This window comes from Elaeis guineensis, chromosome 1, assembly GCF_000442705.2.
Source record: "Elaeis guineensis isolate ETL-2024a chromosome 1, EG11, whole genome shotgun sequence".
Taxonomy (NCBI): domain Eukaryota; kingdom Viridiplantae; phylum Streptophyta; class Magnoliopsida; order Arecales; family Arecaceae; genus Elaeis; species Elaeis guineensis.
Genome location: NC_025993.2, coordinates 43,862,401 through 43,888,757, shown reverse-complemented (window position 1 = coordinate 43,888,757; position 26,357 = coordinate 43,862,401). Strand labels below are relative to the sequence as shown.

Below are 26,357 nucleotides of genomic sequence, written 5' to 3'. Positions count from 1 at the left end.
GGGCTGGGCCGCCTATTTGATGGCCCGTGTATCAAAAGGGCTTTTTTGGCCCGCCCTAATGGGCCCGGTTTGTGAAGGGCCGGCCCTCCACGGGCCGGACCAGTCTGTTTTGACGGCTCTACTTGTGGTAGAAGAAAGAGATCTCTATAAAAATTATGAAAAAAAAGTCTTGAAATAAAAATAAAAAGGATGAAGATTAAAAGGGGTATAACACGAAGGACTTCCCAAGGGGTCACCCATCCAAGTACGACTCGCGCCCAAGCATGCTCGACTATGGAGTTCTGATGGGATTTGGTGCATTTGTGCTGGTATGATCGCACCCATCATGATCTCATCGAAATTCATGAATATAACGTAGCTTCCATTGCACGCCATCTGTAACCCTCCCATTGTCCAGGACTGTAGGGTACCGGACCCATTAAGTGGGCCAGTGGGCCCGCACGGCACTATAGGTCACCAGACTTAGTTTTTTTTTTAGAGAGAACGTTAACCATGGCAGAACAAAGAGATCTCCATAAAAATTATGAAAAAAATGGTGAAATAAAAATAAAAAGCTTAAAAATTACGAAAAGAAAAGCCTTGAAATAGAAATAAAAAGGACGAAGATTAAAAGAGATGCAACATGAGGACTTCCTAGGGGGTCACCCATCCTAGTGCTACTCTTGCCCAAGCATTCTTAACTACGAAGTTCTAACGGGATACGGTGTATTAGTGCTGGCATGATTGCACCCATCATGTTCTCTTCAAAATTCTTAGGTATAATGTAGCGGCCATCGCACGCCATCAGTAACCCTCCCACGCCCAGGCATATAGGGTACCGGACCCTTCAAGTGGATCCCGCGTGGCCGCACGGCACTGTCTGCCTCCAAACCCAATTTATTTTTTTAAGAGAAAATGTTACCTGTGGCAAAAGAAAGAGATCCCCATAAAAATGGTGGAAAAAAGTGTTGAATTAAAAATAAAATAGGCGAAGATTAAAAAAGATGCAACACGAGGACTTCCCAGGGGATCACCCATCCTAGTACTACTCTCGCCCAAGCACGCTTAACTGTGGAGTATTGATGGGATTCGGTGCATTAGTGCTGGTGTGATCGCACTGATAATGATTTATTCGAAATTCATTGATATAACGTTATGGCTGTTGCACGCCATCTATAACCCTCCCACCGTCCTGGCCGGTTGGGTACCGGACCCTTCAAGTGGGTCCCGCGAGCCCGCACGGTATTGTCGGTCTCCAGACTCAGTTTTTTTTTGAGAGAAAATGTTACCAGCGGCAGAAGAAAGAGATCTCTATAAAAATTATAAAAAAAAGTCTTGAAATAAAAATAAAAAGGATGAAGATTAAAATGGGTACAACATGAGGACTTCCCAGGGCTCACCCATCCCAGTACGACTCGCGCCCAAGCACACTCGACTGTGGAGTTCTGATGGGATCTGGTGCATTAGTGCTGGTATGATTGCACCCATCATGATCTCACCGAAATTCGTGGATATAACGTAGCTTCCATTGCACGCCATCCGTAACCCTCCCATTGTCCAGGACTGTAGGGTACCGGACCCATCAAGTGGGCCAGCGAGCCCGCACGGCACTGTAGGTCTCCAGACTCAGTTTTTTTTTTAGAGAGAACATTAACCATGGCAGAATGAAGAGATCTCCATAAAAATTACAAAAAAAAGTGTTAAAATAAAAATAAAAAGCTTAAAAATTATGGAAAGAAAAGTCTTGAAATAGAAATAAAAAGGACGAAGATTAAAAGAGATGCAACATGAGGACTTCCTAGGGGGTCACCCATCCTAGTGCTACTCTCGCCCGAGCATTTTTAACTACGAAGTTCTGATGGGATCCGGTGTATTAGTGCTGGCATGATCACACCCATCATGATCTCCTCGAAATTCTAAGGTATAATGTAGCGGCCATCGCACGCCATCAGTAACCCTCCCATGCCCAGGCATATAGGGTACCGGACCCTTCAAGTGGATCCCACGTGGCCACACGGCATTGTCTGCCTCCAGAATCAATTTATTTTTTTAAGAGAAAACGTTACCCGTGGCAAAAGAAAGAGATCCCCATAAAAATTATGGAAAAAAATATTGAATTAAAAATAAAATAAGCGAAGATTAAAAAGGATGCAACACGAGGACTTCCCAGGGGATCACCCATCCTATTACTACTCTCGCCCAAGCACGCTTTACTGTGCAGTTCTGATGGGATCTGATGCATTAGTGCTGGTGTGATCGCACCCATAACGATTTGTTTGAAATTTGTTGAAATAACGTTGCGGTCACTGCACGCTATCTATAACCCTCCCACCGTCCTGGCCGGTTGGGTACCGGACCCTTCAAGTGGGTCCTGCGAGCCTGCATGGCACTGTCGGTCTCCAGACTCAATTTTTTTTTATAGAAAATGTTACCTGCGGTAGAAGAAAGAGATCTCTATAAAAATTATGAAAAAAACTCTGGAAATAAAAATAAAAAGGATGAAGATTAAAAGGGGTACAACATGAGGACTTCCCAAGGGTCACCCATCCCAGTACGACTCGCGCCCAAGCACGCTCGACTGTGGAGTTCTGATGGGATCTGGTGTATTAGTGCTGGTATGATCGCACCCATCATGATCTCATCGAAATTTGTGGATATAACGGAACTTCCGTTGCACGCCATCTGTAACCCTCTCCATTGTCCAGGACTGTAGGGTACCGGACTGATCAAGTGGGCCAACGAGCCCATACGGCACTGTAGGTCTCCAGACTCAGTTTTTTTTTTGGGAGAGAACGTTAACCATGGCAGAACAAAGAGATCTCCATAAAAATTACAGAAAAAAGTATTGAAATAAAAATAAAAATCTTAAAAATTATGGAAAGAAAAGTCTTGAAATAGAAATAAAAAGGATGAAGATTAAAAGAGATGCAACATGAGGACTTCCCAGGGGGTCACCCATCCTAGTGCTACTCTCGCCCAAGCATTCCTAACTATGAAGTTCAGACGGAATCTGGTATATTAGTGCTGGCATGATCGCACCCATCATGATCTCTTCAAAATTCTTAGGTATAACGTAGCGGCCGTCGCATGCCATCAGTAACCCTCCCATGCCCAGGCATATAGGGTACCGGACCCCTCAAGTGGATCCCACGTGGCCGCACGGCACTGTCTGCCCCCAGACTCAATTTATTTTTTTAAGAGAAAACGTTATCCATGGCAGAAGAAAGAGATCCCCATAAAAATTATGAAAAAAAGTGTTGAATTAAAAATAAAATAGACGAAGATTAAAAAGGATGCAACACAAGGACTTCCCAGGGAGTCACCCATCCTAATACTAATCTCGCCCAAGCATGCTTTACTACGGAGTTCTGATGGGATCCGATGTATTAGTGCTGGTGTGATCGCATCCATAATGATCTGTTCAAAATTCGTTGATATAACGTTGCGGCCGTTGCACGCCATCTGTAACCCTCCCACCATCCTGGCCGGTTGGGTACCGGACCCTTCAAGTGGGTCTCGCGAGCCAGCACGGCACTGTCGGTCTCCATACTCAGTTTTTTTTTAAAAAAAAATGTTACCTGCAGCAAAAGAAAGAGATCTCCATAAAAATTATGAAAAAAAGTGTTGAATTAAAAATAAAATAGAAAAAAAAAATAGTGGAGAACCCCCTTCGGGAGTCTTCTTCCTCCTCTCGCCGGTTCCCAATCGGAGTTGAAAAGAGCCCCCCCTCTGGCTCTATTTAAGTAGGAGAACCCCCCTCTCTTTCACTCATCAAAGATCTGATATCCAGTCAGCGGCAATCGTCAGAAAACCCCCGCGGAGACCCTACCTGTGCCCATCCAATTTCTCGTCGGAAAGCCTCACCGGCGTCGAAGGTGAGCCTCCTCCTCCTTCCTCTCTTCTCCCCTTTCCTTCCCATGCCGGTGTGCATGCTCGCCGATGACTGGAGTTGTTAGATTTTGTTGCAGAAGAACCTCTATTTTTGCCCATTTTTCTTCGATTTTCTGACGTCGGTGGTCACCGCCAACCACCGATTTGGCCTCTCCGAACCCATGAGGGTTGCCCCCTTTGCAATCGGCCTTTGCCGTGTCGGCTGTGGCATGAACGGCTGGTCAAAAGAAGGGGACTTGCCGATCCCCTGTTTCAGCCCAAGTTAAGCCCGGTCGGTTGGATACCGGACCCTTCAAGTGGGTCCCGCGAGCCCGCACGGCACTGTCGGTCTCCAGACTCAATTTTTTTAAAAAAAAATATTACCTATGACAGAAGAAAGAGATCTCCATAAAAATTTTGGAAAAAAGTGTTGAATTAAAAATAAAATAGATGAAGATTAAAAAGGATGCAACCCGAAGACTTCTCAGGAGGTCACCCATCCTAGTACTACTCTCACCCAAGCACGCTTTACTGTGGAGTTCTGATGGGATCCAGTGCATTAGAGCTGGTCTGATCGCACCCAGAATGATATATTCAAAATTTGTTGATATAACGTTGTGACCATTGCACGCCATCTATAACCCTCCCACCATCCTGGCTGGTTGGGTACCGGACCCTTCAAGTGGGTCCCGCGAGCCCACACGGCACTGTCGGTCTCCAAACTCAGTTTTTTTTTGAGAGAAAATGTTACCTGCGACAGAAGAAAGAGATCTCTACAAAAATTATGAAAAAAAGTCTTGAAATAAAAATAAAAAGGACAAAGATTAAAAGGGGTACAATACGAGGACTTCCCAGGGGGTCACCCACCCCAGTACGACTCGCGCCCAAGCATGCTCGACTGTGGAGTTTTGATGGGATCTGGTGCATTAGGGCTGGTATGATTGCATCCATCATGATCTCATCGAAATTCATAGATATAACGTAGCTTCTGTTGCACGCCATCTGTAACCCTCCCACTGTCCAAGACTATAGGGTACCGGACCCATCAAGTGGGCCAGCGAGTCCGCACGGCATGGTAGGTCTTCAGACTCAGTTTTTTTTTTGAGAGAGAACGTTAACCATGGTAGAATAAAGAGATCTTCATAAAAATTATGAAAAAAAGTGTTGAAATAAAAATAAAAAGCTTAAAAATTATGGAAACAAAAGTCTTGAAATAGAAATAAAAAGGATGAAGATTAAAAGAGATGCAACATGTGGACTTCTCAGGGGCTCACCCATCCTAGTGCTACTCTCGCCCAAGCATTCTTAACTACGAAGTTCTGACGGGATCCAATGTATTAGTGCTGGCATGATCGCACCCATCATGATCTCTTCAAAATTCTTAGGTGTAATGTTGCGGCGGTCGCACGCCATCAGTAACTCTCCCACGCCCAGGCATATAGGGTACCAAACCATTCAAGTGGATCCCGCGTGGCCGCACGGCACTGTCTACCTCCAGACTCAATTTATTTTTTTAAGAGAAAATATTACCCACGGCAGAAAAAATAGATCCCCATAATAAATGTGAAAAAAAGTGTTGAATTAAAAATAAAATAGACGAAGATTAAAAAAGATACAACACGAGGACTTCCTAGGGGATCATCCATCCTAGTACAACTTTCGCCCAAGCATGCTTAACTGCGGAGTTCTGAAGGGATCCGGTGCATTAGTGCAGGTGTGAACGCACCCATAACGATCTATTCAAAATTCTTTGATATAACATTGAGGCCGTTGCACGCCATCTCTAACCCTCCCATCGTCCTAGCCGGTTGGGTACCGGACCCTTCAAGCGGGTCTCGTGAGCCCGCACGGCACTATCGGTCTCCAGACTCTATTTTTTTTTAGAGAAAATATTACCTGCGGTAGGAGAAAGAGGTCTCTATAAAAATTATGAAAAAAAAGTTTTGAAATAAAAAATAAAAAGGATGAAGATTAAAAGGGGTACAACACAAGGACTTCCCAGGGGGTCACCCATCCCAGTATGACTCGCGCCCAAGCACGCTCGACTGTGGAGTTCTGATGGGATCTGGTGCATTAGTGCTAGTTTGATCGCACCCATCATGATCTCATCGAAATTCATGGATATAACGTAGCTTCCGTTGCACGCCATCTGTAACCCTCCCACTATCCAGGACTGTAGGGTACCGGACCCATCAAGTGGGCTAGCGAGCCCGCACGGCACTGTAGGTCTCCAGACTCATTTTTTTTTAGAGAGAACGTTAACCATGGCAGAACAAAGAGATCTCCATAAAAATTACGAAAAAAAATGTTGAAATAAAAATAAGAAGTTTAAAAATTATGGAAAAAAAGGCCTTGAAATAGAAATAAAATGGACGAAGATTAAAAGAGATGCAACATGAGGACTTCCTAGGGGGTCACCCATTTTAGTGCAACTCTTGCCCAAGCATTCTTAGTGCTGGCATGATCGCACCCATCATGATCTCTTCGAAATTCTTAAGTATAACGTAGCGGCCATCGCACGCCATCAGTAACCCTCCCACGCCCAGGCATATAGGGTACCGGACCCTTCAAGTGGATCCCACGTGGCCGCACGGCACCGTCTGCCTCTAGACTCAATTTATTTTTTTAAGAGAAAATGTTACCCACCGCAGAAGATAGAGATCCCATAAAAATTATGGAAAAAAGTGTTAAATTAAAAATAAAATAGATGAAGATTAAAAAGGATGCAACATGAACACTTCCCAGGGGGTCACCCATCTTAGTACTACCCTCGCCCATGCACGCTTAACTGCTGAGTTCTGATAGAATCCGATGCATTAGTACCGATGTGATCGCACCCATAACAATTTGTTTGAAATTTGTTGATATAACGTTGTGGCCATTGCACGCCATCTATATCCCTCCCACCGTCCTATCCAGTTGGGTACCGGACCCTTCAAGTGGGTCCCGCGAGCCCGCACGGCACTGTCGGTCTCCAGACTCAGTTTTTTTTTGAGAGAAAATGTTACTTGGGACAGAAGAAAGAGATCTCTATAAAAATTATGAAAGAAAAATCTTGAAATAAAAATAAAAAGGACGAAGATTAAAAGGAGTACAACACGAAGACTTCCCAGGGGATCACCCATCTCAGTACAACTCACGTCCAAGCATGCTCGACTGTGGAGTTCTGATGGGATCTGGTGCATTAGTGCTGGTATGATCGCACCCATCATGATCTCATCGAAATTCGTGGATATAATGTAGCTTCCGTTGCACGCCATCTATAACCCTCTCACTGTCTAGGACTGTAGGGTACCGGACCCATTAAGTGGGCCAGTGAGTCCGCACGGCACTGTGGGTCTTCAGACTCAGTTTTTTTTTTGAGAGAGAACGTTAACCATGGCAGAACAAAGAGATCTTCATAAAAATTACGAAAGAAAATGTTGAAATAAAAATAAAAAGCTTAAAAATTATGGAAAGAAATGTCTTGAAATAGAAATAAAAAGGATGAAGATTAAAAGAGATGCAACATGTAGACTTCTCAGGGGCTCACCCATTCTAGTGCTACTCTCGCCCAAGCATTCTTAACTATGAATTTCTGACGGGATCCGGTGTATTAGTGCTGGCATGATCGCACCCATCATTATCTCTTCAAAATTCTTAGGTATAACATTGCGGCCGTCGCATGCCATCAGTAACCCTCCCACGCCCAAGCATATAGGGTACCGGACCATTCAAGTGGATCCTGCATGGCCGCATGGCACTGTCTGCCTCCAGACTGAATTTATTTTTTTAAGAGAAAAAGTTACCCACGGCAGAAGAAATAGATCCCCATAAAAATTATGGAACAAGGTGTTGAATTAAAAATAAAATAGACAAAGATTAAAAAGGATGCAACACGAGGACTTCCGAGGGGATCATCCATCTTAGTACTACTTTCGCCAAAGCACGCTTAACTGTGGAGTTCTGAAGGAATCTGGTGCATTAGTGCTGGTGTGAATGCACCCATAATGATCTATTCAAAATTCATTGATATAACGTTGCGGCCGTTGCACGCCATCTCTAACCCTCCCACCATCCTGGCCGGTTGGGTACCAAACCCTTCAAGTGGGTCCCGCGAGCCCGCACGGCACTGTCGGTCTCCTGACTCAGTTTTTTTTTAAGAGAAAATGTTACCTACGGCAGAAGAAAGAGATCTCTATAAAAATTATGAAAAAAAAATTTGAAATAAAAATAAAAAGGACGAAGATTAAAAGGGGTACAACACGAGGACTTCCCAGGAAGTCACCCATCCCAGTACGACTCGCACCCAAGCACACTCGACTGTGGAGTTCTGATGGGATCTGGTGCATTAGTGCTGGTATGATCGCACCCCTCATGATCTCATCGAAATTCGTGGATATAATGTAGCTTCCGTTGCACGCCATCTGTAACCCTTCCACTGTCCAGGACTGTAGGGTACCGGACCCATCAAGTGGGCCAGCGAGTCTGCACGGCACTGTAGGTCTCCAGACTCAGTTTTTTTTTTAGAGAGAATGTTAATCATGGTAGAACAAAGAGATCTCCATAAAAATTATGAAAAAAAGTATTGAAATAAAAATAAAAAGCTTAAAAATTATGGAAAGAAAAGTCTTGAAATAGAAATAAAAAGGATAAAGATTAAAAGAGATGCAACATGAGGACTTCCTAGGGTGTCACCCATCCTAGTGCTACTCTCGCCCAAGCATTCTTAACAAAGAAGTTGTGATGGGATCTGATGTATTAGTGCTGGCATGATCGCACCCATCATGATCTCTTCGAAATTCTTAGGTATAACATAGCGGCCGTCGCACGCCATCAGTAACCCTCCCACGCCCAGGCATATAGGGTACCGGGCCCTTCAAGTGGATCCCGCGTGGCCGCACGGCACCGTCAGCCACTAGACTCAATTTATTTTTTTAAGAGAAAATGTTACCCACGGCAGAAGAAAGAGATCTCCATAAAAATTATGGAAAAAAGTATTGAATTAAAAATAAAATAGACGAAGATTAAAAAGGATGCAACACGAACGTATCCCAGGGGGTCACCCATCTTAGTATTACTCTCGCCCAAGCACGCTTAATTGCGGAGTTCTGATGGGATCCGGTGCATTAGTACTGGTGTGATCGCACCCATAATGATTTATTCAAAATTCATTGATATAATGTTGTGGCCGTTGCACGCCATCTATAACCCTCCCACCGTCCTGGCCGGTTGGGTATCGGACCCTTCAAGTGGGTCCTGCGAGCTCGCACGGCACTATCGGTCTCTAGACTCTGTTTTTTTTGAGAGAAAATGTTACCTGCGACAGAAGAAAGAGATCTCTATAAAAATTATGAAAAAAAAGTCTTGAAATAAAAATAAAAAGGATGAAGATTAAAAGGGGTACAACACGAGGACTTCCCAGGGGGTCACCCATCTCAGTACGACTCGCGCCCAAGCATGCTCGACAGTGGAGTTCTGATGGGATCTGGTGCATTAGTGCTGGTATGATCGCACCCATCATGATCTTGTCGAAATTCATAGATATAACGTAGCTTCCGTTGCATGCCATCCGTAACCCTCCCACTGTCCAGGACTGTGGGGTACCGGACCCATCAAGTGGGCCAGCGAGCCCGCACGGCACTGTGGGTCTTCAGACTCAATTTTTTTTTTGAGAGATAACGTTAACCATGGTAAAACAAAGAGATCTCCATAAAAATTATGAAAAAAAGTATTGAAATAAAAATAAAAAGATTAAAAATTACGGAAAGAAAAGTCTTGAAATAAAAATAAAAAGGATGAAGATTAAAAGAGATGCAATATGTGGACCTCTCAAGGGCTCACCCATTCTAGTGCTACTCTCGCCCAAGCATTCTTAACTACGAAGTTCTAACGGGATCTGGTGTATTAGTGCTGGCATGATCGCACCCATCATTATCTCTTCGAAATTCTTAGGTATAATATTGCGGCCGTCGCACGCCATCAGTAACCCTCCCACGCCCAGGTATATAGGGTACCGGACCATTCAAGTGGATCCTGCGTAGCCGCACGGCACTTTCTGCCACCAAATTCAATTTATTTTTTTAAGAGAAAACGTTACCCACGGCAGAAGAAACAGATCCCCATAATAATTATGGAAAAAAGTGTTGAATTAAAAATAAAGTAGATTAATTCTCATCTTGTTTTGGCCAAAGACTTCAAGAATCATCGATATATGAGATCACATAGGATGTTCGTTCCCCTTATTAGGAGTAACTTATCTCTTATTGATTACTCACAACCTCCATGCATACTTTACCACATCCAGAACACCCCACACAAGGATCAGAGAATCAAGTTAGGAAGTGAATCAAAATATGGATTCATATATACAAGGTACCATGACAATCTCAGATCAAAAGATCACTTACACAACTCCCACTAGAGAATCATTAGCTGATATGTAAATAAGACTCTATCAGATATTCTCTCGTAGATCTATTCAATGAACTCATTCTCTAATGAGTATCCACATCTTTGTATTAGTATCACAATACAAGTGATTGTGAGATCACCATCCTCATCACTGAGCATACATAGGACATGCCAGTCTTATCGATATCATTGATCTCCAACTCAATGAACCAATGATTGAGAATATTTTAGGTCATAGCTATCAAGAATTTAGATCTCATTAGCATGATCTTATCACGGCCCTAAAATCACTATCCAAACCTATAGGATTCATTATAATCATAAAAATAAAAATAAGATGTAGCATATAATGAATCAAGAAGCCTATTTCATTAAATAACAATGTCAATTATATGAGTTTGAAAGATAAATTACAGAAAATATCCGATCTCATCCCATATACGATTGACTTGTAGGACATTATTCTTTAAGTACAGAGAATAGACTCCACAAAAAATGTGGTCAGCCCAAGTTACTTAGTCAGTTAAAGACTGAAGCCTATCTTCAGAAGATGGGGATCAAGTATATAGCAGATTTGGTTTAGTTTAAGATCGATGTATGGATCACCTTCCTTCTGGACAGATAGGTTTTGAGTCTGCTATGTGGGAACACTAGGGTGAGAGTGCAGATAGTTGTTAGAGAATAACTTATACTGAGTACGACCATTACGAGGCTACTTAGTTTGACTGCACGTTCTCTTGGTCCCTAGCCATTCAGATCTTTACTGTGTATGTTAGCTATTGTAGGTTCAGATTCTCTGTTTGAAGTAGGATGCACCTAGATAAAATCTATCGATCTTGATAGAAAAGGAGTAGCCCTATGTAATTCACGAGACTGAGTTCAGAAAGTCTCTGGCCAGAGCAAGTGTAAATAATAAAAAAAAAATTCACAGGATTCATAGATAAACTCGAGTCGAGCCAATCTAACATATGACTGATGATGGGATTTGACGAGTTTTCCATGACCTCCGTCTAGTTGGGACACACGATAGAGGGACTGTATCACACGATAACTTCATCTAGGGGTTCATTTTTCTATTCTATTGGGTTACCACTACATGCTATTAGGCATCACTGGTGGATCATGAGAACTCACTAGGATCGTTTTTGGATCAATGATCCTTGTTAGAGTGAGATAGAATCATTCCAACTCATCGAAAAGAGTTTTAATGATACTATGATGAAGATCACGGTATGTCTCACTATTAGATAAAATAGAACCTGAGGGGTCACACACAAAAGGAGCATGATCTGATTAAGGACTTGGATCATGTTCAAATTATCAATTAGATTGATGGTTTGAATTTAAAAACTATTAATTTGTAAGTATTACAGATGTAGCAATTGCTAATTGTTAGTAGAGAGACTTAATTATAAGTATTATAATTTAATTTAGGCTAATTAAATTATGGATCAAGTCTTAATTAATTTAAATTAGATTTAATTTAATTAAGTTTGATTTAATTTAATACTAATTAGATTCAATTATCCAAAGCAGATTTAGATTTCAATCTTGATTGGATCAAGTTTGACAGCCTTTCGAATTTGATTCAATTCAGACTCAATTTGAATTTAATTGGGATCCAGTTTAAATCAAATTGAACCTAATCATCTAAGCCCATTTTTATTGAGCTTCTCTCTCCTAATCTTATGTAGAAAGGAGGGATGTGAAGGGAAGCATGGTGGGTGATGTGCATGGATTTTTAAAAATTTATAGCGAAACATACATAGATTAAATAATTTAATCTACAATGCATGTATAAATCAAATCTAAATCACCATACAGGATTTATGACATAAACTAATATGCATGTGTATACATCTAAAATCTAAAATTTAGTAAGTATAGAACATATCTAATTTATATTTAGATCATATCTAAATATTAATTGAATTCAAAACTTCATACCTGAGCACGGATAGCAGATCACTGCATCTAAAATCCATAGTAGATGGTTCTTCATGATGCTTGGCAGCCGCACATACATCCGACCTCTATAGGTATCCATACGAAGCCCTTGTGCTGATCGATCTCCTCGGGAGTGCTAGCTTGCGAAGACACCATCCTTTGGATGATCTAAAAGGAACATGATGAAGATGAAGAATAAGGAGACCCCCTCCTTTTCTTCCTAGATCCATGCATCTGATCTTTATAATAGAGATCAAGAGAAGAACCCTTTCTTCTCAATTTTTCACGCATAAAAGAGAACCTTTCTCTCTTCCTTTCACACCCTTAAGAAGAACTTTTCTTCTTTGATTTTCTATGATAAAAATTAGATCTAATATAATTTTTCATGCTGAAAATTATAGGAGATCTTGAGCCCTAAAAGAATCCAAAGGAGAGACCCAAGAGAAGAACCGTTCTTCTCTCTTCTTCTCCATTTTTCTCCTTAATCAAGAACTCCAGGAAGCCCCAAACATCCAACTAAATTTTTTTGATAATTCTTCTATAAGTTTTTATATTAAAAATTAGATTCAATCTAATTTTTATTTTGAAAAAAATAGAAAAAAAATCTGAAAGAAGAACTCCTTTAAGGTTGCGCACAAAAAAGAAGACACATCTTCTTCCTTGATCTAGAACTCTAGAAAGCTCCAAACATCCAACCAGATTTTTTTGATATTTTTTCTCTAAATTTTAACATTAAAAATTAGATATAATCTGATGTTCATCTTAAAAAAAATAAAAAAAAATTGAAAGAAGAACTCCTTCTTCTTCAAGACTGCGCACAAGAAAGAAAATCCTTTTTCTTCCTTGATCTTTCTCTCTTTAGGAAGAACTTTTTTTCTCTAATTTTTTGCTGTATAACCAGCAGAGAAGTCTCTTTTTGATGTCTAAAAATTAACAACAAAAAGTCTCAAAATACCTTTCAAGAGGAGAGAAGAAGAAGGGTTGGGGTGTGGATGTTGGGGCGTCCAACTCTTGGACGCCCTTTCTCCAATTTTTGGGCGACCACAAAGGAGGGGAGATGTACCTTCTTTTCTCATGGAAGAAAGAAAGGAGGGGCGCAGTATCCTTTGGGGCATGGAGAGTTCTTACGGTGAATAGATGTGGAGGTGTGGGAATTAATATCACATGGGGTGTTTTAGTTGGTTAAGTCCTATTCCAAATAGGATTCAAGATCTTGATCAAATTCTAACTAATTCTTGGACTCAATCCTAACTAACTTAGGAATTAGTTATAACAAACTAACTAATTGAGTCCTAGCCTAATTATTAAGACCCAATTAAAAAATTTATAATTAGTTAGATTAAAATCTCATTGATCTCGGGATTGATTCTTGATGGATATCAGAGAAGCTATTTGATAATAGGACTTAATCCAACCAAGCCTATTATCCAATAAGATTTGATCCAATCAAAATCTATATAAAATAATTGAATCATATTCATGCATCTCTAAGATTAATTAGAACAAGCCCTATTATTCATTAGGGATGCATCTAGTCAATCCAAAATCAATCTAATTGAATTCAATTCAATTAGATCTAATCTAATCCCTATTGCTCAATTAAATTGAGCCAATTAACAATCATATTGTTAATTAATTATTCTTCTAATTTATCAACCATTAGTAAATACTTTTTTACAATCTTTGTAAAGGATTAATCATCAATCAAATTGATAATTAAACCCTTCAATGATTCATAATCGTCGATCAGCCATTTGATCAAACAGGTACTTCTATGTGTGTGACCTCATAGGTTCGAACCTAAGTCGGTAGCATAAGAATAATTTTTGTACTAATCGATGTAACTATCTAGCAGTAGAACCTAACATCCGGATAGGCCGAATGTATGCCCAGCAACACTCTAGAACCCATGTGGATATAATTACCATATAATTCATTCCTTTGACACTTGATGCTTAAGGATGATTAAGGGTTAAACTGTCAATCCTGGAAGAGTGATCCATATCATGTATCAACCTTAAAAATCTTGTGACTCCTCACTAGGCCTACTTTGGCCAAAGTTTTGCTGAATTGAAATATAGTGATGCATCATCTCCAATTTTACTTGAAATGGTCAATCCCATCTTGACTCACACTCAGACATCATAAGTACTTGACTGTACCCAAAAATTTTCCATCATCGAATTAAAAATTTGAGTAGTCCAGCGTCAAAGCACAGTGAGTTGCTTGCAAGTTATCGAGGCAGCCTCAGGTCCGAGGGACATTTATACCCACATCCCATCAAAGCAGTCCTTGACAGCAAAGTGTTCTGAAAGTGGTCACGCTCAGTGAAATATACTCTTACATATTACCTATATACCATATCCATGTCACCACACATCTTTGTTAAGAGGACAACCAATTAATATGACACACAATGACCTACACTCGATACAATTATCATCCTTGTAATAATTGTATCATTTGGTCACGAGCAGGATTTAAGAACCACATGATAAATTTTTTTTTATCAATTTAGTAGTAGTTCTAAGAACTTCATCATAATATATGAGTTCTATTTTGAAAGATATATTCTTTATGATGAATCTGTCAGATAATATTTATTATTTTATAATTCATATACTTGTATAGAGTACAATCATCTATAATCTAGATGATTGGCTTTAGGATATATTTTCCAACAACTCTCACTTGGACTAAAGCCAATCAGATTGGTATCAAATACCCATCTTCCATTTTAAATCATTGAACTCTTTAGATCTGATTGCTCTAATCAATGGGTCAGTCAAGTTCTCCTTTCAGTCAATCTTTCTAAGGTTGACTTTATTTCGATCCTATCGAATAAGATGATTGCAATGCAGAAAGTATTTGGTTCTTAGATGGAACATCAATTCTTTTGCTTGAGCTATGGCTCCAGTAGTGCTGTCAATACAAAAGTACTGGACTATCAATGGAGGGTGCCTCTTCAAGCTCGCTAATAAACTTTCATAATCAAACCATTTCTTTATTAGCAACAAATGGCATAAAGAATTTCATATCGTAAATAAAATTGTCTACTGAATACTGCATGGAACCTTTCCAGTATGTTACTCCTTTTTATAAGATAAAAACATAATCTGACATAATTTTATCATTTCGACCCGACTAAAAGCTACAATCAATATTCCATAAGTTTTAAGTTAGATTCTCCATAAATAAATTATTGTTCCTTAGTACTTCACAAATATTTAAGGATGATTTTAATAACCTTTCAAATCTTTATGGAGAATGGAGATGACAACTAAACTTTTATTCCCTATAATGTAAGTATGTCATTCCCAATTAAGAGAATTTTATCCAAACAACACAAAGAATATTTTTACAGAATTAATAGTCTATTTGTACATACAGGATTCTACTTCATTCTCAACAAAATCATATGTTCAAAATGTATATTCCAACTTCGAGAAGTTTGATTCAATCTGAATGGACTTGAGGATTGCCACAAGAAAAATTTCTCATCATAGTCAACACTATAACTTTGATAAAATCTTTTAATAATCAAACAGAATTAATAGATCTCTATCTTTTTATCTGCACCTCTTATCCATCTAAAATCTACTCACACCTTATGGGTTTTACCCCTTCAGATGAATCAACGAATATCCATACATCGTTCATCTTCATGGACTTTATTTTAGATTTAATAGCTCCAAGCAACTTCTCAATGTTAGATCCTTATATAGCATCCGTATGGAAGATCAAATTCCCATCTTGAATCTAGAAACTGAAGTATCTACTCGGCTGATATGGTACTCTACCATATCTACTTAGAGATATTAGGATACGTAGGCGATTTCATGCATATATTTTGAGATAATTATAATAAAAGATCACTAGATTAATCAAATTAATCTAACATATATATGATCTAATCATCAAATCAATCTACTCTAAGATCTATGATATGATATGATATGATGCATATAAAATCTAAAAAATACTGAAGATAAAATTAGCATGCATGTATATGAGCAGTAGATCACATCTACTTCTAATATGAGTTCAGAACTCCATACCTGATCGTGGGTTGACGATCTCCACTATTGAGAGACATGATGGAGAGGATCCTTGTTGGTTGCTCATAGCTGCACATGTATCCGGTCTCTATGAGAAATTCATTCGAAGCCCTGATCTGATCGATCTTCTTGAGAGTACTAGCTCGCATGAAGATCTTCTTCTTGACTGATCTGGATCCTTTCTTCAAATCTATGGAGTCTTTCTAGAGATTGAAGATAGACTTTTGGAGTATATAAAGAGGTAAAAGAAAGATAGAGAAGAAAATAATTTTTTTTTAATTTATTTCCTCCTCCCAAATCCTTAGAACCAAAAATTTAAAATTCAGATTTTTGCACACACCCCAAGAGAGAGAACCCTCCTCTCTATTTTTCACATCATGAACCATGCCCAAACTTCTACCACATCAAGAGATCTCTTCTAATATCTTACACACATAAAAGAAATCACAAAAGCCCCTTTTATAGGCATGTAAGAAGATGGAGTGAAGAGTCCTAAAGATCCTAGACTCTTACAGGATTCTGCCTCTCTTCACAATTGCACATCTCAAAATATAACAAAACAATAAGGGATGCCCCTTTTCAGATTTTTTTATGGTAAAGCAATTCTCTAGCTAATCTCTCATAAAAAATCTTCTCAAAATGTCACACATATAAGGAGAAAAAATTTATTGGTATGGAGAGATTGATCTGGATGAGAATAGATTCTCCTAATAAGAAATACTTTGAAATCTAATTTCAGAATATTTTTTTTATCAAAACTAAATTAAATTTGGATGTGAGATAGATAAGGAAAAGAACTATTTGATGTGAAATAATCTCATACAAAATAATTTTGTGTGTGGAGATATATGACGTGCAATCTGGGTTGGTGCAGGGAGAAGAGTCCTATTCCAATAAGGACTCTTAATTTTCTTATTTGAATCCAAACCAAATCACATCTGATTTAGCCCAAGTAAAATATACGAAATCTAATTTAATTATGTTCATAAATTTTTAATTAAATTTTAATCAAATTAAGAATTGATTGAATCAAAGTTCTGATCAAATCAGAAACAGTTCTCTCTTAACGATTAGGTCATCTCATAACCTAATCGAGTCAAATCTAATTGAATCTAATTCAATATGATTTTATTTAATCCTCTTTACTCAATCAAATTGAGCTAATCAATAATCTAATTACTAATTAATATTTTATTAATTTACTAACACTTGATGAATTAATTTATTACAACTTTTGTATAAGGTTAACCATCAATCGAATTAACGATTAAGCCCTTAAACGATTCTCAATCATTGATCAGCTACATGATCAGTCAGAAACTTCTTTTGAGTGTAACCTCACAGATTTGAATCTAAGTCAGTAGCACAGGAATAACTTTTTAAACCAATCGATGTAACCATCAAGCAATGATGATCCGACATCCAGATAGGTCAAATGATGGTGAAGCAACATTCAAGAACCTATTGGCGTATGGTTACCGTATAATTCATCTCTTTGACCCTAATGCTCGAGGATGATCAAAGATTTAACTGTCAATCCTAGATAAGTCATCCATATTATATTTTAATCTTTTTCAAATCCATCATATAGATTATCCTAGTCCAGATTTTGCTAAATTGAAATACACTGATGCATATCTCTTACTAATTCAGAGGGGTCAATCCTATCTTGACTCACGCACCGACTTGACAAGTACTTGACTATATTCAAAAATTTTTCATCACTAAATTAGAAACTCAATTAGTTTGGTACTAAAGTACAGTGAGTTGCTTGTAAGCCATCATGGTGTTCTCAGGTCGGAGGGACACTTATACCCATACCCTTCGTGAGCTACTCTTGACAGCAGAGTGCTCTGTAGTTAGTCACGTTCAGTGATGATGTACTCCTATATCTCACCTGCATGCCATACCAGTATCTCCATACCATTTGATTATGAGGATAACCAATGCGTATGGAGTACAATGACCAACACTTGATATCACTATCATCCTAGTAATAGCGTATCATTTGATCGCGGACTAATTTAAGGACTACATGATAAATCCTCCTTTATCGATCAAAGTAGTCCTAAGGACTTCATTACAATATAAGAGTTTGTTAGAAGATGTAATCTTGTGATAAGAAATATCAAATAATTTTTATTATTTATCAATTTATATACATTTATAATTAGTACAATCATCAAATGATTAGCTTTAGGATACAATTCCCAACAACTCCCACTTAGACTAAAGCCAATCAATATAGTATCACATACGCATCTTCGATTTATCATCTCAGAACTCCTAGATACTGAGGCTTTAGTAAATGGGTTGGTCACATTCTTCTTTCTGTCAATCTTCTAAAGATTGACATCACCTTAACAGATTTTTCTGAATAAGGTGGTAGCAATGCAGAATGCTTGATAAGCTAATGAAATTTAGGCTTCTTGGCATGAGCTATTGCTCCGATGCTGTACAATACAGTAGGATCAACATTGGAGGGTGCCACTCCTAGCTCGCCAGTGAACCTGTACAATCGTATAGCTTCTTTGCAAGTATCGAATATTGCAATGCATTCTACCTCGTAATTTGAATTTGTCAATATTTTTCTACTTGAAACCTTTCCAGCAGATTGCTCTATTATTTAAAGTAAGAATATATTCTGACACATTCTTGCTATTAGTATGTCCAACTAAAAATTGGAGTCATACTTCCTAAGTTTTAAGTCAGATTCTCCATAATCGAGTCACCGATCCTTAGTATTTCTCAAATACTTAAGGATGACCTTCTAGTGATTCTCATCTGGATCTTACAAGTATCCACTTACTACCCTAGTGAGTATCCCATATTTGGTTCTCATACATAGTGTACATGATAGAGCAAATTCTACTAATAAACACCCTATGTACGTTGGACTAGGATAACCGATGCAACCTCTTAGATCTATCTCTATAGATCTTCATCCCTAGAATGAGGGTTGCTTTTCCCAAGTCCTTTATAGAGAATAATAATAATAGCGAAACCTTTATTCTCTATAATATAAGGAATGTTATTTTTGATTAAGAAAATTTCATTCACATACAAAATAAGAAATACACTAATAGAACTATTAACACATTTGATTTGTCGGATTCTTCTTCGTTCTCAACAAAGCCATATGTTTTGATCACTTATCAAAATACATGTTTCAACTCCAAAATATTTAGCATTGCCACAAGAGAAAATGTCTTGTTATGGTCAACACCATAATATTGACAATATCCTTAGGCAACCAAATGAGCTTTGTAGGTCTCCACCTTCTCGTCTGCACTCTTCTGATCCTATTGAAGATCCACTTACACTTTATGGACTTTATCCTTCGAGTGAATCAACGAGTGTCCATACATCGTTGACCTTCATAGACTCTATTTCGGACCTATGTCTCCAAGCCATTAATCAAAGTCGAACCTTTGCATGGCATCCATGTAGATGATTAAATCCTTATTGTTCTCATCGAGTTCAACAGGATCACATCTCGGAACTAGAATCAAAATATCTATCTGACAAACGTGATACTCTACTAGATCTCCTTAATGGTGCCTCTACAATAGATTTTAGATTTGATCTAATCAAATCTAGTTCTATGAGTTCACCAGATTGTGTCGGTTCTTCTACTTGTCGAACTTCATAAGTTTCACATTAAATGCATCAGTATCTTCACTAAGGTACTCTTTTTTCTGAAAAGAATGCTAAACAACTCTTGTTCTTTAGCATGGTAGAAGTTATATCCCCTAGATTTTTTGAGATCATCCTATAGAATAATATATATAAGACTGAGATCCAAGTTAATTGATCTGCAAATGCTTGACATAAAACAAACACTCTCAAACCTTAAGATAAGAGAATATCGGCTTACGCCTAGTCCATATCTCATATGGAGTCCTTACAACTGATTAGTTTGGAATCTAGTTCAAAACATGATAAATAGTCTTAAGAGTATAACCTTAAAAAGAGATTGACAGATTTGCAAATCTTATTATGGATCAAACTATGTCTAACAAAGTCGATTTCAATAAGAGAGAATCTTTATTCTCTTCTAGATTTATCAAAAACTCATCAGAAGGATATTCTCCTCTTTGGTCTGACCAAAGAGTTTTAATGCTCTTTCTAGTTTATTTTTCTATCTTATTATGAAATTATTTGAATATTTTAAATAATCTAAATTTATGATAAACATGTTCGTAGATCTAATACATCAATATGTATCAAATTCAAAGCATCATTGGCTCGTTCATCTTTTTCAACAAAAAATGACTTGATTATCTTACTAAGGAGATAGGATTGACAGGTTGACAATGATTCACAATCATTGATCTTAAGAATTATCTTCTATTGATTCTATTCTTATTTATATAACTGAGCCTAAATTACCAAAGATAGGCTTTCATGACATTATCTACTTTAGAGAGTTTGTTTGATTGTGTACAATACACTAACAGGCTGTACTATTTATAAATATCATTTCTTAGTTTTTCATATGATTTTGATATCATTCATAATAATATCACCAAATTATTAGATAATAGTGACAATCACTAAAATGATATTGTTGAAATTAAAAATAAGCTCGACAATTCTTAAAATCAGAATTAGAACATAACTTCCAACTCCAATATTTAGGAACCTCTTGCTGTTTTTAAATTTTCTACTAACCTAAAGTCGTTGCAATAATTTGCATATATTTTTGATATCCAATATCCAGGTAGTAGTGTCACAGATAAAGAAATTACAAGGTGTTATCATATAAGTACCTTGTTCAGCAATTCTTTGCTGATTTCTCTTCCTTAGCCTGTTCGGATCAAAAAAAATTTTGCTTGACCAGGTTAACCTTAGACTCTTTTGTCAGTTCAGACTCATTAGCCCAAGCATGACTCTTTTGCATCTTTTTTTTCTTTTTCTTTCTTAAAGAATTATTGTCTCACTGAAGATATATCTTCAGAGGTGTGAAAGAACTCCTTCAATATTTGAAAAAATTTCTCTTACTGAGCATCAATGAATTTATAACTAAATTTATGTTCCTTGCTGCCCCAATAACACCACACGGTGATATGATCATTTGGATACTTCTGATAAGTACCTTTGATCACATCATATGTGTTGGATGTGAAAACTTCAGGTGCTGGATCCATAATCATATATAGGATCTATTCGTGCTCTAAAACTATTCGCAACTTTCGATACTAATTATCAAAGTTGGATCCTATAAATCAGCCACTGTCAAACAGTGAATGGAGCAACAGACATCTAGCCATAACTAAAAAAAAATATAAGATCTCTATATTTATGAATTGATTAAGCCTAAAGACTTGGACTTTAGTCTAAAGATTCTTCCACTATTTTAGTCAAATTGGTAGCCTCTACCTCCAATTCGAGAAATTACCTTAATTCCTTAGTGGATACTAGAATCCACACATACTGCATACAAGCCCGAGGATGGCTCGGTCAACCCATATGTATCTATGGGTAGGTTCTCAACCAATTATTTTTCTAAATAATTTTTAATAATTAATTTTATCTCAAATTTTATTTTAGTAGGTGATGGGCCTCCACTAAAAGTTTCGGTTAGGTCAAATCATTAACATGAACCTACTCAATATTTCTAACTAATGAATGATCAAGCCCGAGGATGGCTCGATTAATCCAACCATTATCAGATAGTACAATAGAGTCATCATATGATGAATGATAATTCCATCATTCAAAGAGAATACCAAACCGATGGCGCCTGTAATGTCAATCAGAAATAATGGACCCATTATCATTTACCTTAATGGGAGGTTATAATCTAGTTATCCCCATAACTATCTCATTTTAAGGACCTAATAATTTAGAGAATTTAATAATTAGTTTCAAGAAGAGATGAGAAGAGATCAATCGATAAACCACAATCCTCCCACTGACTTCACTAAGTCATTAAATTGGATTAGGGTCATGCTTGTTGGACTGGCACCTAGATCAGTCACACTGATCAACCTTAATGATATGGGTCAACTCGAATCACTTAGCGATCTAATCAAGACATAATCCACTAAATTGGTCAGATAAGTGAGATCGATGGAAGGGTCTGCTAAGCTTACCTTAGACACCATCAAAATGATTAGGTAAGTCGCTTCCAATTAAAAGCCATCAGTCGAAATGCTGAACTTACCTTAAACACTAATTGATTAATTAGTTTCAATTTGACCAACCTAAGGATTTGGGTTCAACCATTGAGCCATAATCAAGGTCCATTTGGTCTAATCAAAGACATGGACTTGACCATCTACAACTATTATATTGGTTCTAGAAAAATTCTGATTTTAATCTAATTCAATATTTGGTTAGATTTAATCAATTTCTCTAGTTAGTCCATTAACTCTTTGATTCTAACCTTAGGTCTAACCCAATTAAGAGGACCTGATCTAAGCTAATCCCTGCTCTCATGTTTTATGCGAATGTCATTAGATCTTAAATCATAATTCTAAATCTAATCGATTCTATACTTAATTCTCAATTAAGTTTTGCATCAACATGGTTAAGGTTTTGAAAATAATTTTCATATGTAAATCATAAAATTTTTTGGATCAAATCTAAATTTTTTATAATTTTAAATCAAAATAATTTTAATTAAATAAAATTAGATCTAACAAACTTCTTCGTAACTTGCATCACATACAACAACACCTAGAGTTTCAAGATTTAGGATTTTACAAGAAAGTACGTTTTCTTCTTTTACATTCTTCTTCATGGGATCTAATCACATGGCACCCCTATACGTCATAAGAGCAGTCCATCGAATGAGAAGAGAAGATCTTTAAACCCTTCTTCCTCCTATGATCGGACGGCCTGGTGATCAACCCAATCCAAGTATTTGCTAATCGGATCATCTAATCTAATCACATATCATATATGTATGAATTTAGATCTAATCTAAATTATATTAGATCTAATTACAATCTTAGATCATACCTAAATCAGATCATAAATATCACATGCATGATATAAAATCAAATTTTATCAATGATTAGCACAAACTAGGATAATTTTTTTACTGTAAGAAGTAAACCCTACAGCAAGACAACCTTATGTTAGTTTGTATGATCAATCATTAATTAAATTTAAATCAAAATATTATATATGAGATCTAAATAAAATTAAATTTTAGATTTAATATGTACATAAATCATGTCATATAGAATCTAGGCTCTAATACCACTATTAGGATACGTAGACGATTTCATGCATGTATTTCAAAAAAATTACAATGAAAGATCACTAGATTAATCAAATTAATCTAACATGTATATGATCTAATCATCAAATCAACCTACTCTAGGATCTATGACATGATATGATGCATATAAAATCTAAAAAATACTAAAGATAAAATTAGCATGCATGATGTGAGCAGTAGATCACATCTACTTCTAATCTGAGTTCAGAACTCCATACTTGATCATGGGTTGATAATCTCCGTTAATGAGAGACATGATAGAAAAGATCTTTACTGGTTGCTCGTAGCTGCACATGCATCTAGTCTCTATGAAAAATCTACTCGAAGCTCCGATCTGATCGATCTTCTCAGGAGTGCTAGCTCGCACGAAGATCTTCTTCTTGACTGATCTGGATCCTTTCTTCAAATCTCTGGAACCTTTTCAGAGATTGAAGATGGATTTTTGAAGGAGATGAAGAGGTAAAAAAAAGATGGAGAAGAAAATAATTTTATTCTAATTTATTTTCTCCTCCCAAATCTTTAGAACCAAAAATCTGAAATTTAGATTTTTGTGTACACCCCAAGAGAGAGGACCCTCCTCTATATTTTTCACATCATGAACTATGCCCAACCTTCTACAACATGAAGATCTCTCTTCTGGTATCTTACACACATAAAAAAAACTAAAAAAGCTCCTTTTATAGGTGTGTAAGGAGGTGGGGTGAAGAGTCCTAATGATCCTGGACTCTTACAGGATTCTGCCTCCCTTCACAATTTCATATCCCAAAATATGCCAAAAAAATATAGGACACCCCTTCTCATATTTTTTTATGGTAAAAAAATTCTCCAGCTAATCTTTCTCAAAAAATCTCCTCAAAATGTCACACATATTAAGAGAAAATAATTTATTGGCATGGAGAGATTGATTTGGATGAGAACAGATTCTTCTGATAAGAAATATTTTAAAACCTAATTTTAGAATCTTTCTTTTATCAAAATAAAATTAAAATTGGATGTAAGATAGATAAGGGAAAGTACTCTTTGGTATAAAAAAATATCATACAAAATTATTTTGTGCGTGGAGATATATGGTATGCAATCTGGATTGGCATAGGGAGAAAAGTCCTATTCCAATAAGGACTCTTAATTTTCTTATTTGAATCTAAATCAAATCACATCTGATTTAGCTCAAATAAAATATATAAAATTTAATTTAATTAAATTCATAAATTTTTAATCAAATCTTAATCAAATTAAGAATTGATTGAATCAAAGTCCTGATCAAATCAGAGATAATTCTCTCTTAGCGATTAGGTCATCTCATAACCTAATCGGGTCTAATCTAATTGAATCTAATTCAATTAAATTTTATTTAATCCTCTTTGCTCAATCAAATTGAGTTAATCAGTAATCTAATTATTAATTAATCTTTTATTAATTTACTAATACTTGATGAATTAATTTATTACAACTTTTGTATAAAGTTAACCATCAATCGAATTGACGATTAAGCCCTTAAATGATTCTCAATCATTGATCAGCCACATGATCAGTCAGAAACTTTTTTGGAGTGTGACTCCATAGGTTCAAATCTAAGTAGGTATCATAAGAATAATTTTTTAAATCAATTGATGTAATCATCTAACAATGATGATCCGACATCCGGATAGGTCGAATGATGGTGAAGCAACATTCAAGAACCTATTGGCGTATGGTTATCATATAATTCATCCCTTTGACCCTAATGCTCAAGGATGACCCAAGATTTAACTATCAATCCTAAATAAGTCATCCATATTATATTTCAATCTTTTTCAAATCTATCATATGGATTACCCGAGCTCAGGTTTTGCTAAATTGAAATACACTAATGCATATCTCCTACTAATTCGAAGGGATCAATCTCATCTTGACTCATACACCGACTTAACAAGTACTTGACTGTACCCAAAAATTTTTTGTCATAGAAATAGAAACTTAGTTAGTTTGACACTAAAGTACAGTGAGTTGCTTGTAAACCACTATGGTGATCTTAGGTTGTAGGGACACTTATACCCATACCCTTTGCGAGCTACCCTTGATAGCAGAGTGCTCCATAGTTGGTCAAGTTCAGTGACGATGTACTCCTACATCTACCTGCATGCTATACCAATATCTCCATACCATTTGATTATGAGGACAACTAACACATATGGCACACAACGACCTACACTTGATATCGCTATCATCCTAGTAATAGCATATCGTTTGGTCACAAACCAATTTAAGGACTACATGATAATTTCTCCTTTATCAATCAAAGTAGTTCTAAGGACTTTATCACAAGATAGGAGTTCGTTAGAAGATATATCTTTATGATAAAAAAAATTAAATAATGTTTATTATTTATCAATTCATATACATTTATAATTAGTATAATCATCAAATGATTGACTTTAGGACATAATTTCCAACAAGAGATGCCTTTACATCGAGCTCCGAATTTGATCTAATCAATTTCAGATCTGTTGGTTTATGTCAGAGTCAGTTTCTTTACCTATCAAGTTTCACTAAGTTTGCTCTTAATGGCATCAGTTCCTTCACCAAGGAATTTTTTTTTCAAAAAGAATGCCTTAAGATTCATAAACATCTCATGTCCATCCAGAAGGTAGAAAAAATATTTTTAAAATAATATTTATCAGATCAAGATCCAAGCTAGTTGATTTGTGAATATTTCACATAAGCTCGACATCCCAAACATCAAAGTAAGAGAGTATCGAATTACTCAAGTTCATATCTCATATGGAGTTTTGGTGATCGATTTGCTCAGAATATTCTCGAGCACATATCAAGTAGGCTCTAAAACATAACTTTAGGCAAATCAGCAAATCTCATAGTGGATCAAACCATGTCTAATA

General features: G+C 36.9%; 3 non-coding genes and 19 pseudogenes across 3 annotated transcripts; all 22 read right to left on the bottom strand.

Annotated features, from left to right (window-relative positions):
* Positions 1 to 202: 202 nt before the first annotated feature.
* LOC114913145 (5S ribosomal RNA) lies at positions 203 to 322 on the bottom strand (annotated as a pseudogene).
* A 290-nt stretch (positions 323 to 612) lies between these two features.
* On the bottom strand, positions 613 to 731 carry LOC114913134 (5S ribosomal RNA; annotated as a pseudogene).
* A 249-nt stretch (positions 732 to 980) lies between these two features.
* Positions 981 to 1,099, bottom strand: LOC114913124 (5S ribosomal RNA; annotated as a pseudogene).
* Positions 1,100 to 1,347: 248 nt separating this feature from the next.
* On the bottom strand, positions 1,348 to 1,465 carry LOC114913823 (5S ribosomal RNA; annotated as a pseudogene).
* A 291-nt stretch (positions 1,466 to 1,756) lies between these two features.
* LOC114913123 (5S ribosomal RNA) lies at positions 1,757 to 1,875 on the bottom strand (annotated as a pseudogene).
* Positions 1,876 to 2,124: 249 nt separating this feature from the next.
* LOC114913125 (5S ribosomal RNA) lies at positions 2,125 to 2,243 on the bottom strand (annotated as a pseudogene).
* A 247-nt stretch (positions 2,244 to 2,490) lies between these two features.
* On the bottom strand, positions 2,491 to 2,608 carry LOC114913130 (5S ribosomal RNA; annotated as a pseudogene).
* Positions 2,609 to 2,901: 293 nt separating this feature from the next.
* LOC114913144 (5S ribosomal RNA) lies at positions 2,902 to 3,020 on the bottom strand (annotated as a pseudogene).
* Positions 3,021 to 3,269: 249 nt separating this feature from the next.
* LOC114913822 (5S ribosomal RNA) lies at positions 3,270 to 3,388 on the bottom strand. The gene has a single exon (XR_003799684.2). It is a non-coding gene; the product is annotated as a 5S ribosomal RNA (ribosomal RNA).
* A 924-nt stretch (positions 3,389 to 4,312) lies between these two features.
* On the bottom strand, positions 4,313 to 4,431 carry LOC114913148 (5S ribosomal RNA). Its single transcript, XR_003799165.1, has one exon. It is a non-coding gene; the product is annotated as a 5S ribosomal RNA (ribosomal RNA).
* A 248-nt stretch (positions 4,432 to 4,679) lies between these two features.
* LOC114913138 (5S ribosomal RNA) lies at positions 4,680 to 4,798 on the bottom strand (annotated as a pseudogene).
* A 292-nt stretch (positions 4,799 to 5,090) lies between these two features.
* Positions 5,091 to 5,209, bottom strand: LOC114913137 (5S ribosomal RNA; annotated as a pseudogene).
* A 249-nt stretch (positions 5,210 to 5,458) lies between these two features.
* On the bottom strand, positions 5,459 to 5,577 carry LOC114913133 (5S ribosomal RNA; annotated as a pseudogene).
* Positions 5,578 to 5,826: 249 nt separating this feature from the next.
* Positions 5,827 to 5,945, bottom strand: LOC114913126 (5S ribosomal RNA; annotated as a pseudogene).
* A 624-nt stretch (positions 5,946 to 6,569) lies between these two features.
* Positions 6,570 to 6,688, bottom strand: LOC140855063 (5S ribosomal RNA; annotated as a pseudogene).
* Positions 6,689 to 6,937: 249 nt separating this feature from the next.
* LOC140855040 (5S ribosomal RNA) lies at positions 6,938 to 7,056 on the bottom strand (annotated as a pseudogene).
* A 292-nt stretch (positions 7,057 to 7,348) lies between these two features.
* On the bottom strand, positions 7,349 to 7,467 carry LOC140855087 (5S ribosomal RNA; annotated as a pseudogene).
* Positions 7,468 to 7,716: 249 nt separating this feature from the next.
* Positions 7,717 to 7,835, bottom strand: LOC114913769 (5S ribosomal RNA; annotated as a pseudogene).
* Positions 7,836 to 8,083: 248 nt separating this feature from the next.
* Positions 8,084 to 8,202, bottom strand: LOC114913772 (5S ribosomal RNA; annotated as a pseudogene).
* A 659-nt stretch (positions 8,203 to 8,861) lies between these two features.
* LOC114913793 (5S ribosomal RNA) lies at positions 8,862 to 8,980 on the bottom strand. Its single transcript, XR_012138104.1, has one exon. It is a non-coding gene; the product is annotated as a 5S ribosomal RNA (ribosomal RNA).
* A 248-nt stretch (positions 8,981 to 9,228) lies between these two features.
* LOC114913789 (5S ribosomal RNA) lies at positions 9,229 to 9,347 on the bottom strand (annotated as a pseudogene).
* Positions 9,348 to 9,639: 292 nt separating this feature from the next.
* LOC114913131 (5S ribosomal RNA) lies at positions 9,640 to 9,758 on the bottom strand (annotated as a pseudogene).
* Between the last annotated feature and the right edge of the window lie 16,599 nt (positions 9,759 to 26,357).